Source organism: Typopeltis vanoorti, chromosome 15 (genome assembly GCF_054136105.1).
Source record: "Typopeltis vanoorti isolate ZY-2024b chromosome 15, IOZ_Tvanoo_1.0, whole genome shotgun sequence".
Taxonomy (NCBI): Eukaryota; Metazoa; Arthropoda; class Arachnida; order Uropygi; family Thelyphonidae; genus Typopeltis; species Typopeltis vanoorti.
Genome location: NC_143563.1, coordinates 34,889,252 through 34,904,969, shown reverse-complemented (window position 1 = coordinate 34,904,969; position 15,718 = coordinate 34,889,252). Strand labels below are relative to the sequence as shown.

At 33.3% G+C, this 15,718-nt stretch overlaps 1 protein-coding gene across 1 annotated transcript in view; it reads right to left on the bottom strand.

The window, feature by feature from the left end:
- The window catches only part of LOC150098597 (aspartate dehydrogenase domain-containing protein-like), a 117,946-nt gene extending 106,058 nt beyond the window's left edge, over positions 1 to 11,888 (bottom strand). The window contains exon 1 of the mRNA XM_090404796.1: positions 11,647 to 11,888. The gene's annotated coding sequence lies outside the window, so the exon portion shown is untranslated. The remainder of the gene's footprint in view (positions 1 to 11,646) is intronic.
- Between the last annotated feature and the right edge of the window lie 3,830 nt (positions 11,889 to 15,718).

Here is a 15,718-nt window from a genome sequence, read left to right as displayed (position 1 = left end):
TCACTAAGTTCCTATATGAACACTATATATATATCAGTACTGTATATATAGCGTTGACATAATCGAAATATTACTAGTGCATTACTATCAGAATGTATTAAAACTTTACAAACAGTGCACACTCTGGTACGTGAGTGCCATTGTGAAAAACTGTTTCTGATCACTAGGAGGTTTTTGTTTTGTTTTAATAGTAGCAGGATCAATTACAGAAGTATTTTTTTTTCCCTGGAGGCGAAAGTATTAACTATTTCCTGTACCATTCTGTTCCGCGTATTCCTTTAGCCAATTAGCGAATTTCGCATGTTTAATCCATTACATGATTCATTAAATATGTGTGAACAAAGAGAGTCTAATTATGCCCGCTGTATATTTTTAAAATCAAGGAAGTACGTAAATACCATTGCGAGAAACCTGAAGGAGCACTTGAAACCTCTCCATGTGACCTCTGATCATTAATATTATTATTATTATGTGACACCTCCAGGGAGTCGAAAGACTCATCGAGGGAGAGTGGTGCCAACAGCATCGAATCCCTTCCAACTACTAACCGCCCTCACACTTGCTTAACTTTTTGCGTGAGCCATTAGTAGCAAAGGATCTACCAATCGACCAGCCTTTGCTGGCAATACCACAATAAAAAATATTATTTGCATAATCCACATTTAAATCATCTTAAAATAATAATAATAATAATTTACAGTTACATATACAAACGCCGAAATAGTAGATAGCACTGCACAACGTCTTGAATATTTTGCAATAGTCTAGGAAATGTAGTAATGTAAAGACTGAAGTTGGAGTAATTAGGGTTGGTGGCAAGCTTGTAGAGCAGCAAGTAGTTGTTAGTCAATCTGGTCGCTATTTTGCAAAACGTGATCAGATTTTTTTTAATAAATATCATAAAAATAAAATTCTCAGAAGTTAAAAATTAATATAACCTTTCTTTATCAGTAAAATTATCTGCCTCATGTTAAAAATTACTATTTTATTCTTATAAATTACTAATTGCTCTTTATTCCTATATATTACTAATTACTTTTTATTACTATAAAAGTACTTTTTATTACTTTGACACAGGTAACAAAAATAGTAATTATATTCAGAAGAGTAAGTGACATTCGAGCCAGTCTGGTTGGCCGAGTGATTAACGTATCAGCTCTCCAGATGCGGGTTCGAATCCCGTGTAGGCATGGATGTTTGTGATTGTCTTTCATCTTCATTCATTCAAACAAGTGAATAAACATTTACCCAAGATGGATTGGGTCACCATGTGGGTAGTACATCCAACCCTCCTGCAATGGGAGGGGCCTTCACCATGTAGTAGGTAGGAAACAGGCTGAATATCATCAAGTAACATTAACAGTTAGTTAGGTTTTTTTTTTTTTTTTAAATCAACATGCTGTACACTTGGTAGCACGAGTGGAGGATAATCCAACAGCCAAGAACGTAAGACCTTTCAAATCTCCATCATAAATATAAAATTATTGTTAATTTGAGGACAGCAGAGTTGGGTTAATTAAGTTGGTTATTACGGCGGAAGGAGCTAAAGCTATGAGGCTGTGTATTATGTCTGTTAACTTACTGTATTATTCTGACCTGTTTGCTTGTTTCCGGGAGAGAGAGAGAAAAAAAAAGAACAAGAAAAAGAAAAAAAAACTTCCTCTTTATGACTGAATAACTCATCATCAGCAGGCGCTCATCAAGACATCTCGCGTTTTCTAGACAGGATTTCCAACCAAATAGCATCGTCAATCCAAACTAAGCTGTGGAGGCTCTTGAAGACAGTCAGAAGATATTTCAATCTCAGTGAAGTATTGTACCATGTCCTATATTTAACAACAACAGCGTGTGCAAGATTTTCGTAAGGGGAAGAAGAAGACGGGTTGCTATTGTTTGAAATTACGGCCGAAACAACTAAAGATCTGAGGCTAGTATCTTATGTTGATAAATTGCTTGTTCTTCTGGCTGGTTTGTCTGTTTTGTGGGACAATAACAACAACAAAAAAAAAAAAAAATGGAGTTTCTGTGAAGAAACCCTGCCACTTCCTAAGAACTAGTATAACTTTTAAAATCAACTTTAGCCGTTATTATCCACCAATGTTCCACCAACTGGTAACAAAAAAATTTAATATCTAAAAGTGACAACTGATCCATCGCTGCACTGTTCCATCATTTTGCATTTTGATTGATCGATCATCCCCATCTTAGGGGACATACGTCATAGCTTTCGATCTCCTCCCTCACTGACTCCTATAATACTAGGTGTCTTAACGAAGCCCTAATTGCTGTCTCAGCTAAAAAGTAACCGATGCTGCCGAAAAAGATAAAACATCATAGACGCTAATACTCGACAGTTTCACTTTCTACAGCAGTGCACTTTTAATGCAGGTGTCTTGGAACTATACTTCTTTAAAATTCTTGCAGAAAATGATAAATACACATGAATATATAAAACAAAAGCTGATACAAGAGAGTTCTTTTAAATTTTAAATCGAGTCAAGAAGAATAAAGTTTTGAATAGCAATTGGAAGATGACAAGAGAGTACAAATATAGGGATCTAGTGGATGCGTGATAAAGCTATTCGACTTCATTCTTAAAATGGAGGCCGAAACTTTTAGCACTGGCATTAAATTTTAGGCCATTTTATAATAACTAATGCGTCTAGAATACAAATACTTTGCATCGTACTGGAATGAAATTGCCCAATTCATTGTACGCTTTCTCTGAACTTCTGTGAAGTTCAGAGAAAGTTCTGAATTAATTCTATTCAGACAATCAAAAGTGTCATAAAGACATAAAGAATTGATGACAGCAATCTCCTGATGATAAAATATTAACTTCAGGCATTTAGCTGGTGCGAAGTTTCTTCCTGAGGATAACGGGAAACCTGTATTCCTTAACCTCCAATTACCTTGGCACAATTAAGAGCTAGTATTGCTGGAGGCCAGCTGGCTTACGGCCAAGCATGATTTCCATAAATATTCCAAGATTGGCTGTGCAAGCAAATACATATATAACAGAAGCTAGAATATGAAGCCACACGTAACTGTAAAATGAAATTTTAAAAAAATAAGAAAATAAAGCTTAACATGAAGAGCTTAAGCAAATCTCAGCCTTCTTATCACTAAATAAATAAAGAAAAAATGTAATGTTTATGCCAAAGGTCGAAATTCATTTCTTTGCTTAGAAGGAAAACTGTATTCAACACATTAAGCAATGATAGCAAAACATTTCTCAAACAAAAAAGTAGTCGGAAAAAGCCAGTACATAGAATTGAGTACCACTGTTTGGACTATCTACAAACGAATACATTTTCTTACGATAAGAGAATACAAAATACTAATTAATGTGCTCACATCTTTATTTTATTATGGTAATCTCACCTAATTAAAATATTTAAGTTCGCTATGTTTATCTTGTTGAATCAGATTAGCATTACTCACATATATAAACGACCTTTAGTAATTATCACGAGATGTTTTAGTAAACTGCAGTGGGCGAAGATATTTATCTGCAATATGTTCTATGAATGGCACTGAAAAGGAAATTAGTATTACTATCATTTTATTTATAAGTTTCGATTGACGATGTTTGGGAGAAAAGCTTTTTTTTTTTTTTTCAGCTAACCGGCAGAAGTATTGCTTTCAAGACTAATTCTCAAATCCAGCATCAGTTTTCACAGTATTCAAATCCGGCATTGGCTTACTTGTATTTGCTAGCATCGCAATTTGAAACATCGGTAGCTTTCACTGAAATTCTTGTTATTATTAAATAAAATAGTTTATATCAGCGCGAAAGAATTGCAGTAATTGCTTCACACATTATAAAAGTGATTTCTCAATCTCCTTATTCGGAGGCTCCATGACTAACATACCAGAGAGATGGTGAGCCTTGGTTTGTGGTTAAGGATGACAAATGTTCAACATTAAGGAACCTGTCACGTGAGTGTAGAGTGTTCTCATCTGTTTGATAAATAATATTTAGAAAATCTTTGCGCAACTTTATTTTAACTTTGTAATTATTGAATCTTAGAATGCTTTTCCATAAACAAACATAACAAAAACACCTACCACTTCTGAAGCTACCTTTATAAGCAAGAGTATAATTATATATATATATACGTATATAAATTCGCAGGGGTGCTTGCTAAGAAGAGTATGCTCTTTTCAGTAAGTGCCCCTGCCCATGCTCTCATTAACTAATTTTCACTAGCTATTCACCGTTATTGGCTATTTAACAATAATTCAATTATCTTATTGGCTTTTCACAAAACAGAGAGACCTGGAGAAAAAAAACCGAACCAAATTAAAATTGCGATTTCGAAATCGATCACTATTATAATAGAAATCACATCAGACCATGTGCAGGTATACAACATATCCATCTCAATGCAGATTTCAGGATTCGAAATTTCATCTGTGCTCTTATCATTTAAGGGAAAAAAAAAGAATACATTATCAAAAAAAATTAATGAATTGGATAATTTCATGAATTTTTGGATAATATATTCTAAGCCATTCGATTGGAGTAATATACTCACACTGGCTATAGTCGTTGAATAAATGGTGTAAACAGCTACTATAATAATGCAATTATATTAATTTTATCATAAGGTTCATTCTCACATATGAGACATTACAAGCGAATCACATATTAAAGCCGTGTATGGACAAGAGGTTAAAAAGAAAGAGGAAGCCTGTTGATATATATTTTTGAACGGAGATTGTAGAACTTAAAGGAAAAGTGTGTGGGCTGTTCCAGAGCACAAAGTTGGAAGGTATGAAAGAGGGAAATGAGAAGTTGGTTTGGTATGTTTGGAGTTGGACAGTGAATGGATGCCACCAGAAGCTGCTCGTATGTTTATAGGTTTGATGGAAAATGTCAGCAAGTACAGTAGAACAGCACCCATTAAAATATCTATAGAAGAGGCACAAAGCGGAACACTAAGTCTTTGAGACTGGAGTGAGTGTGTGTGTGTGTGAAGTATAAATTAATTGTCTGAGGTAGTGAAGAGGATTTTTACGGTATATGAAGTCGTACAGGTGAGAAATGCCTTCGACGGATAAGGACACATAGCGTTTAGATGCAGAGGAGGCTGTGAATGCAATGTGCTTAAGCCACGAGAGGCCAAGGGTATAAATGAGTCCAGGGAGAGTTATCTGATCTCTGATGGAGATCGGGGTGTTATGAGAAATATAACGCAGGATTGTGTTTTGATGGCACTTAAAGTGACGGGGTTGTTCTCACCTCAGCGAAATACATTAAACAGATTAGTGTTTAAGATACTGGTTATGGAAAAATCTTGTAGCTTGAGATATATAATCAGTATGTCGTGCACCTCTCGGAACTATGTACTCGAGAAGAATTACCACAACCCATCTACGGACTTGATGATTCAAGAATCTTAACAAAGCTCAAAACTAACACGCACACACAAACACACAATAAAAAATAAAAATAAAAAACCCTCATCACTTGCAGGAACACAAGTTTACAAATGTTTCGAAATTATCTATGACAATAACTTCACTATGGCTATATAAAATTTATGAAATCTTATTTAGGATTTCTGTGGAAATTTGTTACGCTATTTCAATTTAGTTACAATCGGATGACAATTTATGGTGATAAAATTAGTTAACATAAAATTATAAGTCTACAGCACGTAAGCCATCAAGTAAGGAAATGATTGCAGATTATTAAAAAAGGTGTGTTTTGTAAAAACATTAATGTATAGTGATATTATCCATTATCAAAACAATTTCTAGAACCATTTTTATCACAAATAATTTTGTTATTAAAAGGTTCAAATGAAGCGAGAAGTTTTAATAGTGGTCTTAATTCTAGTATTTTATTAAATTCAATCAAGATAACGATATGTGGTGAAGTAGTGTCCTCCCACGATGAATACTTGGACTCCTTGTAGGTGTCACGTAATAATAATATAATAATAATAATAATCCTGTTTTGATGAATCGTTTTGTCAATGAAAACAGCCCAATAATGGAGATAATTATTACTCTTTTATCATCATCATCATCATCATCATCATCAAATTCCTGCCATGTACCCTCAAGGGGTATACAGGATATGATAGTATTACATGAAAAATTTACACCATTACTAACTTCCTATCTACAATTTTCCTCCAAATCAGTCTGTTACTTGTCAAGACTCCAACATTATCAGATCTTGTTTCTATCCTCTAGGGCACTTTGTCCCGTATCAATCCACCTATATCTTAGTCTTCCTCTGGGTCGTTTTGCTGCCAACCTGGCAGAGAACACTTGTTTTGCTAATCTTTCCTCGCCCATTCTGTTTAAGTGACCATACCACCTCAGATTAGTTCTGCTAACCTGAGGTGGTATGGTCACTTAAACAGATTACTCTTTTATTAAAAATAATAATTTTGTCAAAAAAAAAAAACAATTAGTCGGGTAAAACCCAGTGATTAACAACGAAAACTACTACACTGCATTGCTTTGAAATACGCATATAAAAAAATAAAGATTCTGCTTAGCAGGTTATTTTAACTGTTTATACCGTTTGATGTCCTTTAAGAAGTTGAAGTTTCGCTTCTCAATATTTCTGTTGTTTTCTCCAGAAAACAAAGGAAATGTTGACATTTAAAAAACAGTCAATTAGTGGTAATTTTTTTTGAGGTATAAAAAAAAACAATGACGAGTGTGTCAAACTAAAAAACATGCAAAATCGTTTTTGATATGGTTATTAGAAAGATACAGTTTGATTTCAGGGGCACTAAGATGCATCATTCGATTTTTTTTTTCCTTTATACTAATTGCGAATAAATATTTAACATCAAATTGCATTCTGCTCAGCAAACCAGTTGGGAAATACTGTTTACTTGGAATAACAAAATGACCTACATTAGCAAAGAAAATTATTCGTAACACGTGCAGAAACTAAGTGTTATATTAAGATTAAATTCCAACCCCTCTACATATGCTCATCTTCATCTTGCTTTGATTCTTTGGTGTTTCCAGTTGTTATCAGAGAACGATGTGTGATATGATATCACCTTGCTTACTGGAAACTTGAAGCAGAATTTAAAAGAAATAAAATAAAATAAAAACGGACATGATGGTTGATCCGAGAAATTATGCCGTAAAGCAAATATCTCGGATTAACTAACTTCGCTCACCTACACTACAAATGTGCCATAGGTTTCCATTTCCGCAACTGCCAGATAAGGTAGTTAATCTTAGACCCATAATCTTCCCTGTTTGTCAAAGGTGCATGTTGCGTATGCTGGTTAGCCTGCTTAAAGCCTTCATCAAACAGAACCTCAAGCTCTGTTTGATGAAGAAACTTAGTCTTCTCAGCCTAAGACCGGCTTTCTTATTTCTGCACACAGGTGTGGAGAAACTACTCAGCTGCGGAGACTCCCGCACCTTGCACTAGTCTTTATAAAATCAATGTAGCTGAAGCCACAACAATATTACAATACTCACTTACACTGAATAACATATAGCTAAAAGCATAATAATAGCATATTACTGATAACAAATTAGATAATCTATTATGAGCTAATTAAATGAGTTGGATGTGCAGAGCGCATAAGTGACTATTACTTTGTTAGTTTTTTGTGTTTTGGTATATATACAGTATATATATATTTACATTCATCTTCCACCTAAAAACATTCACAAACATCCATGCCGACTTCGGGATTCGAGCCTGCAGCCTGTTAGTTGGAAAGTGAATAGGGTAAGGGCACTGAGTATGATGCGAAATTATATCGAGCTGTATAGACCAAAATCTTAGACAGTAGTTATATTTTAGATTTTGGTCATTTTATACAATCGGTAAAGTAGCTATGTAAAGTAGTAAATTATGCAAAGACAGCAGTATACACAATCAGTTTGCAGACCGGTTGTATGTACTCTACAGAACAGCACGTTTTGCATTTGTTGCTTAGTGACCACTATAATCCTTGGTTTCGTAGCGATCACAGTACGTTATAAATAGCCTGGGGAAGTTGGTTAATGGGCCATAAGATATACGAAGCAATCACAAACAGGATCAGAGTTAGGTATGAAGCCTACATTTTTTAATGATTTTCTTGCATCACTTCTAAACTTTTTAAGATAATCCTATATTATTATTAGTAGTAGCAAGTAAGAGAAACCTCCAGGGACTCATCGAGGAAGGCCTACGAGAGGAAAATCTAGTCCCTCCCCCCTCTTAGCGGCATTCATTCTCAGCTTCCAAAGATACCCTCTTGTCCTTTCTCCGCTCTCCATAAATTGAAAAATTCCATCAACTGAAATCGTATACTACCATTTCAGAAGTGTGTAAGACTCAATCATATCACCTGTTTACTAATGTCTGCAGTCTACAAATTCTCAATCTTTCTTCATAATATATCCAAATATATCCTAATAAATCAAAAACCTATCCATGTTAGTTGGCAGCAACTTCTTCTTCTCTTCAAGGATTAGGCATTTGCCTGTTCCGGCTTCACTGCTCTTTCCGTCTTGTCGCTGGTCTTCCTCTTTCTTTCCCTTGATTTATATTTATCCACCTCGTTTGGTAGCGGATATCTTTCCATCCCATATAGATGTTCTTTCAATTCATCTCTATATTCCTTGATCTTTTCATTTACGTTATAAACATCTAGTTCTTTTCTGATGTCTTCATTTCTTATATGATCCAGTTTTGTGCATACTTTAACTGTTTTTAAAAATCTCATCTCTCCACCTTGTATTTTATTTTCATCTTTCTTTTTAACCGTCCATGTTTCTGAACCATATAACAGAGTGTGAGGACATTATTTTGTAAAAGTTTAGCTGTTTCTCGTCTTGTTGTTTATTCAGCGTCCTTTTAATTGTTCCACAGATTTTCTGAAATTTCTTTAGTTTTTTATCTATATAAATATCTTTTAGATATGTTATTATGTAGCCTAAATAATTAAACTGTATAATCTTTTCTAAAACTATTTTTGATCTTTCATGATCCCAATCTTTAAATGGCATGAGCTTTGTTTTCTTTTGTGAAATTTTTAAATTGTATTGTTGGCTTATTTTGTTTAATTCGTAAACTGATTTTTTAAGTTCACCTTCATTATCATGTAATATAATCTGATCATCTGTATACAGCATTGTATTGATAACAGTTCTTCTGGTTAACTGGATACCTCGTTTTATTGTTGTTTTCGTATTTTATTAATCTGATCAATATGCAATATATAATATTGAATAGAGTTGGAGATAAGCTACATCCCTGTCTGACACTCTGATTTATTTCAATCTCTTCTGTTAATTTATTAACAACTGTATGTTTGCATCTGTATATAAACTTTGAATAGTTTGTACCAAATGTAATGGATATCCTTGGTTTTTCGTTATATTTCATAGTTTTCCTCTGTGTATTTTATGAAAAGCTTTCTCGTAATCTATAAAGGCAATATGAGTCTCTAAATTAAATTCTCGTCTTTTATTTTAATGCTTTGTTTTAGCACATAAATATTGTCTATACGTGATCTTCCACATCTGAAACCATTACGTTCTTCTCAGAGTAGATTGTTTGCAATATTTCTAAGTCTTTTATTATTTTACTGTTAATGTTGTACCTGTATTTAATAAATTTATTCCTCTTTACAGAGGAATAAATTTATTTTTCCACAGAGGAAATCTTAAATATAGACATAACTTTAATTTTTAACCAATTTGATGGAACCTTACATTTCCTCCAACAGTTATGAACTTTAAGAATCTGTGATGTAAATATTCGCTACCATATTTCCAAAGCTATGTATTTATGCCATCTAATCTGGTTGATTTTCTATTTTTTACTACTTTTATTGCTTCTTTTAGTTCTTCCAGTTTTATTGGTTCTGTATCAGTGCTGATTTCTTCATAATTATTTTCTGTTATCAAATTTGGGTCATACCATAAATTCTTATAATGTTCTATCCATTGTTTCTCTTGTATTATGCAGATTTGTGCTGAATCTCTTTCTTCGCAGCAACTACAGCCAGCAAATAGCAAAGCAGAGAAGCTAATCGGTGTACCAACTAAGTTGGCATTTAACTATAATGTATTTCTCAATATTCATTGCATTATGACGTTTTTCCCAAAAAATTTGGAATGCAAAGTCGATTTGGAAAACTATATGAATATATTTTTCACAGAATATACTAATATCAATATATTTATGCTCAAAGAAGATGCTTGAAATGGAGAGAGAGATATCATCCCACTTCAAAAGAACTGAATTTTCCTCGCTTTGGATAAACAACCAAACGCATGGCCTTAAAAAAAAAAAAAAAAAAAAAAAAATGTAATCGACAGGCATAATATCCAGACGCCTCGTGGCCTCGACAGAAATTCTAAACAGCCTCCAAATTCCTTTCTAGGAAAGCCTTAAACCATTTTGCTGTATTATTATATTTACTCTTCAGCGAAATGGATGGCGGAACAGTTTATCTTTAGTAAAGATGAACTATATAGAAAACATTTTACATTCTTTTTTAAACTCCATTTCAAGCACTGATTAGCATAGTATAACAGACATACATTCTTTATTATTATTATTTTCTGCTTTTCATAAATATCTTAAATCATCGAGCACATCGAACGTAATGAATATGGTGTGTGTGTGTGTGTGTGTGTGTGTGTGTGTGTGTGTGTGTGTGTGTGTGTGTGTGTGTGTGTGTGTGTGTGTGTGTGTGTGTGTGTGTGTGTGTGTGTGTGTGTGTGTGTGTGTGTGTGTGTGTGTGTGTGTGTGTGTGTGTGAGAGAGAGAGAGAGAGAGAGAGAGAGAGAGAGCAAAACTTGGTAACACGAATAATATAAGGAAATAGCAAACACAATTGGGACACTGCGACAATAGGAAGAACCTGAAAACAGGACAGCATAGGAACAGGGTTATTAGAATTTGCATTTGTATTTGTTTCCTTATTGAAGACTATAAAAATTGATTTTTAAAATAAAATTACAATTATAATCTGGCGTTTTTTGGAGATTATTCCCATAACAATGCTTGGTAAGTTCTTCATGTTGCAGCGGTTTATATATATATATATATATATATATATATCAGTGAAAAATAGAAAGAAGGACAAGTAACCCCAGTAGACAAAAGAAAGATTCATTTTAAATATGATCAACTGAGATTACCAGGGCACAGACATCAGTGACAAGTATTTAAATGTCTTAAGTACAATCTAATAAACTTGGTCCCTCGCAAATATACACGGTCTTTGTTTATCAGTGGTTGTTGGTTCCCAAAGCCGGATATCCTTTCTGATATTAATCATAGATAATAGATAAGCTGTGTAAATTGCAGTGCCTACATACATTCTCATTAGAAACAGAAAGAAAAATATATATATACGCGCATAATCATGCCAATACTAGACGTTAACTTCCACGCCATATCATTGTTTATTCATGCAAGAAAAACAAATTTTGATACAGCGTCGATATATAAACGTAGCGTGTTATTATCATTATCATTGCAATTATTGTGTATAAATGTCACAATGAACAAAATTCTCGCTTCAAAAATGAAATGCTTCATTATACTCCTAAAGAAATGTAGCACTTCATGTTTAGTAATGTATTTATATGAATATAATAGTCACAAAATGAAATGCGCAGTGCTGTTTAAACATTTACATACCTGTATTTTAGCTACATCTCATCAAACCTGTTTGCATTAACCTTAAGCCTGAAGGTAAACATCTGTACATGCCGACTCTCGCTGCTTCTAGAATTATTACCAAGTTATCAAGGATTGTCCTTGGTATGAAGATACTAAGCAGAAGTTGCTAATAACGGGAGAATATATGACTTACTTCCTGGTTAATTCTTTGCCAGTTATACAAGTCGTTTCTGAATAACTTTTGCCATTTAAGTAATGAATCTCGCCATTCAAGTAATAATTGTTTTGAGGTTATTTCATTTCGTCTGGTTTAGAGAGTACATTATACTTCGACCAGTAATTTGATACAAAGGAGTTCAATATCTTCTGCCGAAATGTATTTATCGATTTACTGTTTACAAGTATATTTTGTACGTTTTTAACTACGAGTTTAACTACTCGTAAATAAGAAAAAATGTCGATGTCTTTAGAATAATATTATATTTCGTTAGTGATTAAATGCAAAATAGTTGAAAATGTAATTTATTGATTAAAAATATTGCTACAGATAATTCAATTTATTAATTAAAATATTGTTACAGAAAATGCAATTTATTGATTAAAGATGCAAAATGACTGAAAATGCAATTTATTGATTTAGCAAAATATAGTGCAAAAATATAACACAATAATAATAATTAAAAAGACAAATCACCGTAGTTGGCCGAATGAACTGTTTTTTAGTTGCTTTACATTAGAAACCTGCTGAGAATTTATTATTATTAAAAAAATAAAAATAGAATAAATAAATCTGCAAATGCTTTTTATTCCCCCATCTTTTCTGAAAACGGCACCACCCAAAAACTATACTTTTGTCTCACTAAGAGCTTGGTTTTCCAGATTATGCTAATCCCATCTAGTCTATCCATGATACCGATACATTATACATTTATAATCTTTTGTGGGTATGATTATCACAAAAGAAACAACATGTTTTTAAATTTCTTTATTTAAAAATCAAATGAGGAACTTTTTCTAAGCCTTTCTTCAGCCGATTCCTTGGTTAGTCGATCTCTAGCATGGGCAAGCAGGTTTTTCCGCCCGGAAACTCGGGTTTTTCGTCCCATAAACTCAAGAAAATCGACCGTAGTACCCACATTATTTCAGAAAGTAACATATCTTGTTAGGGTTAGGTACCAAGAGATGGCAGCACTTGTCTTCCAGCCTCTTCATCGGTGGCTGCTGTAATTAGTGATAGACATTGGCCAGCTATCTCTGATTAGCTACTGGTGGAGATTGAAGTACCCACTCAATCTCCAAAAGCTGGATAGTTTAAAGGCCTCCCTACTCCCTATAATGAAATAAAAGGCGTTAGCTTATTATTATTATTATTTTAATAAATTACATTTAATAAATTTTAATAAATTATTATTATTATTTATATATTATTAATATAATTATTTATAATATAATATAATTATATTAAATAATATAATTATATTATAAATAAATAATAAAATAATATAATATATAATAAAATAATTATAATATAATATAAATATAATATAATTAATATAATTATTTATATTATTAATATATAACACGACATCAATCAAATCACTAACTGGTTAACTGAAAACAGCATATATATAAACCCTGGAAAAACAAAACTAATGGTATTCAAAAAACCCCGAACCCTGCTCATAGAAACTAAATATCTCACTATCCAACATTCATCCTCCTATACACAAAGCACAGAACCTAAAATCACAACCATCACACAGGTGAAAACAACACGCTATCTCGGACTTCACTTTGATGCTGATCAAAGTTGGAATAGCCATACAAACTACCTACATACCAAGCTTAGGATAATAGCAAACAAACTATACCAATTAAAAGACATTTCCCCAACCCACATAGAAATACTAATCTATAAAGCATTATATGGAAACATTTTAAGATATGCAATCACATCATACGCATTCTGCACAGACTTAACAGGCTACAATGATTGCAAGATAAAATGGTAAAATTGATATTCTGGGAACAACCCACTCTTATGCAGGAAGCATGGACAAAACACAAAATATTTAAGGTGAAACACTTATGCCACTACACAGTCATGTTAAAACACTACAGCTCAACATATAGAGTAACCAGAACAACATAGCAAATAACAAGAACACAGTCAACAAACTACATAACATATAAGTACGACAATCACAATGGCAAAGCCACCCAAAACTTCTATGTACTTGACATGATAAACAAACTGCCATTCGACAACAGAAACCTAGGAACATACAGAGAGCTGAAACAGGCGCTATATAAATATTATTGCAAGAATGAAAATTAGAGCAATTCCTGTTTCTCTCCCCCCTACACGCACACACACACAAACCTATGACAAACTCCCACTCAAAAACCATAACTACAAGAACACAAAGAAACAAACACACCATGTCTAAATCCAACCCTATTTGCACACAAAAAAAGTTAAATTGTAATAGCAGTCGAAGTCTTCCAAGCACGTACCAACAAACAGTAAAATCAACACCTGGCTTGTGACCAGTATAGGAACATAACCATGAAACCACCACCATCTATCATCTATTATCTTCCTCAGATAAGCTCTGCTAAGCTTCGAGGAAGAAAATTATTAACTTGCAAGTATCTGTTATTCACAATTGTAATGTGTTATAAATATTATATACATATAATTATTACAGTATCTATGTATGCAATTTATCTGAGACATTAAAAAAATTATTATTCTATTGCTTTTCTGCAACATCCGAGATACCGAACTTGGAACACACACATATCTGTGAACAAAACGATTAGCTCCTATGCTCTTGACACTTCCTCTATTACCTGCAACCACACACACACACACACACACACACACACACACACACACACACACACACACACACACACACACACACACACACACACACACACACACACACACACACACACACAGCTAGGAAGACAACTGGTATATTCCATACAAATAAGAAGAGATGCTGAATATGTAACTTCCTCTTGAACTGGGACAAGGCTGTCATTCATAGTTTCTACCTTAAACACACTAGAGATTACAAGCTCATCAGTCACTGTGACAGAACAAACCTCATCTGGAGCTTATACAAAACTACAAAACAGACTCTCCCTTGAATATCATTATCATAAGAAAAGAGGACTAGCCAAATTTTAGGAAAAGTGAAATATAATTAATATTTTCATTAGAGAAGAGAATACACTTCATACAGCTGAAAAGCTGAAACTGATCTTGAACTGTAATGTTTCCTCCAGTATGAGAAAGAGTGATCTTTTTTCCTTTATTATTCTGAATTACCTATTTTCTATGTTATCTTTTAATAACTCACTTTTTCTTGTAATATATATAGTTTCGTTTAAAAAAATCTTTGAATGTCGGGTTTTAACCCTGCAACTCAAAAAACGACACGAAATGTATTTAGGATTAAGAGATGGTGGTAATTGCTTGCCACTAATCAGTACCTGTAGCACTTAACTGAATTCCTTGTGACGATTAACTATGGAAAACGACTGCTAATTGATTTTCCAAAAGTTAGTTGGTACTAACTTTGGAGAATAAAAAGAGTTAGGGAATTTATTTTATTTTTTATAATAAAATTTTATTAAACAGACTAGCATTTCCTTTTCTTTGTTGGTACCACAAGATATTAAAAGGAAATCTCAGCTGATCAGTTATATAAGCAATCTGTCCGTTTTCACTTTTAACGTTTATTTACAGTTAAAATGGATATTAATTGTTCATTAAATAATTACTTTTCTGTACTATGCAGGAGGGGAGAGAACGAGGGATCATCCCTGGAAATTGTGTAAGAGTATGGTTAACAAGGGTGTTAGGACCAGATTTTTTTCTTGGAGGGTGATGAATGTGTGGAATGTGTTGCTGGAGGTGGTTGTGAATGTGCTTCGTCTATGAATGAATTTAAGGAGAAATATGATAGGTAGTGTGTGAATAATGGTTAGGGTGTCAATGTAGGGTCTTCTGCAATGAATCTTCTGACTCCATGGAGACACCGTTATAATAATAATAATAATAATAATAATAATA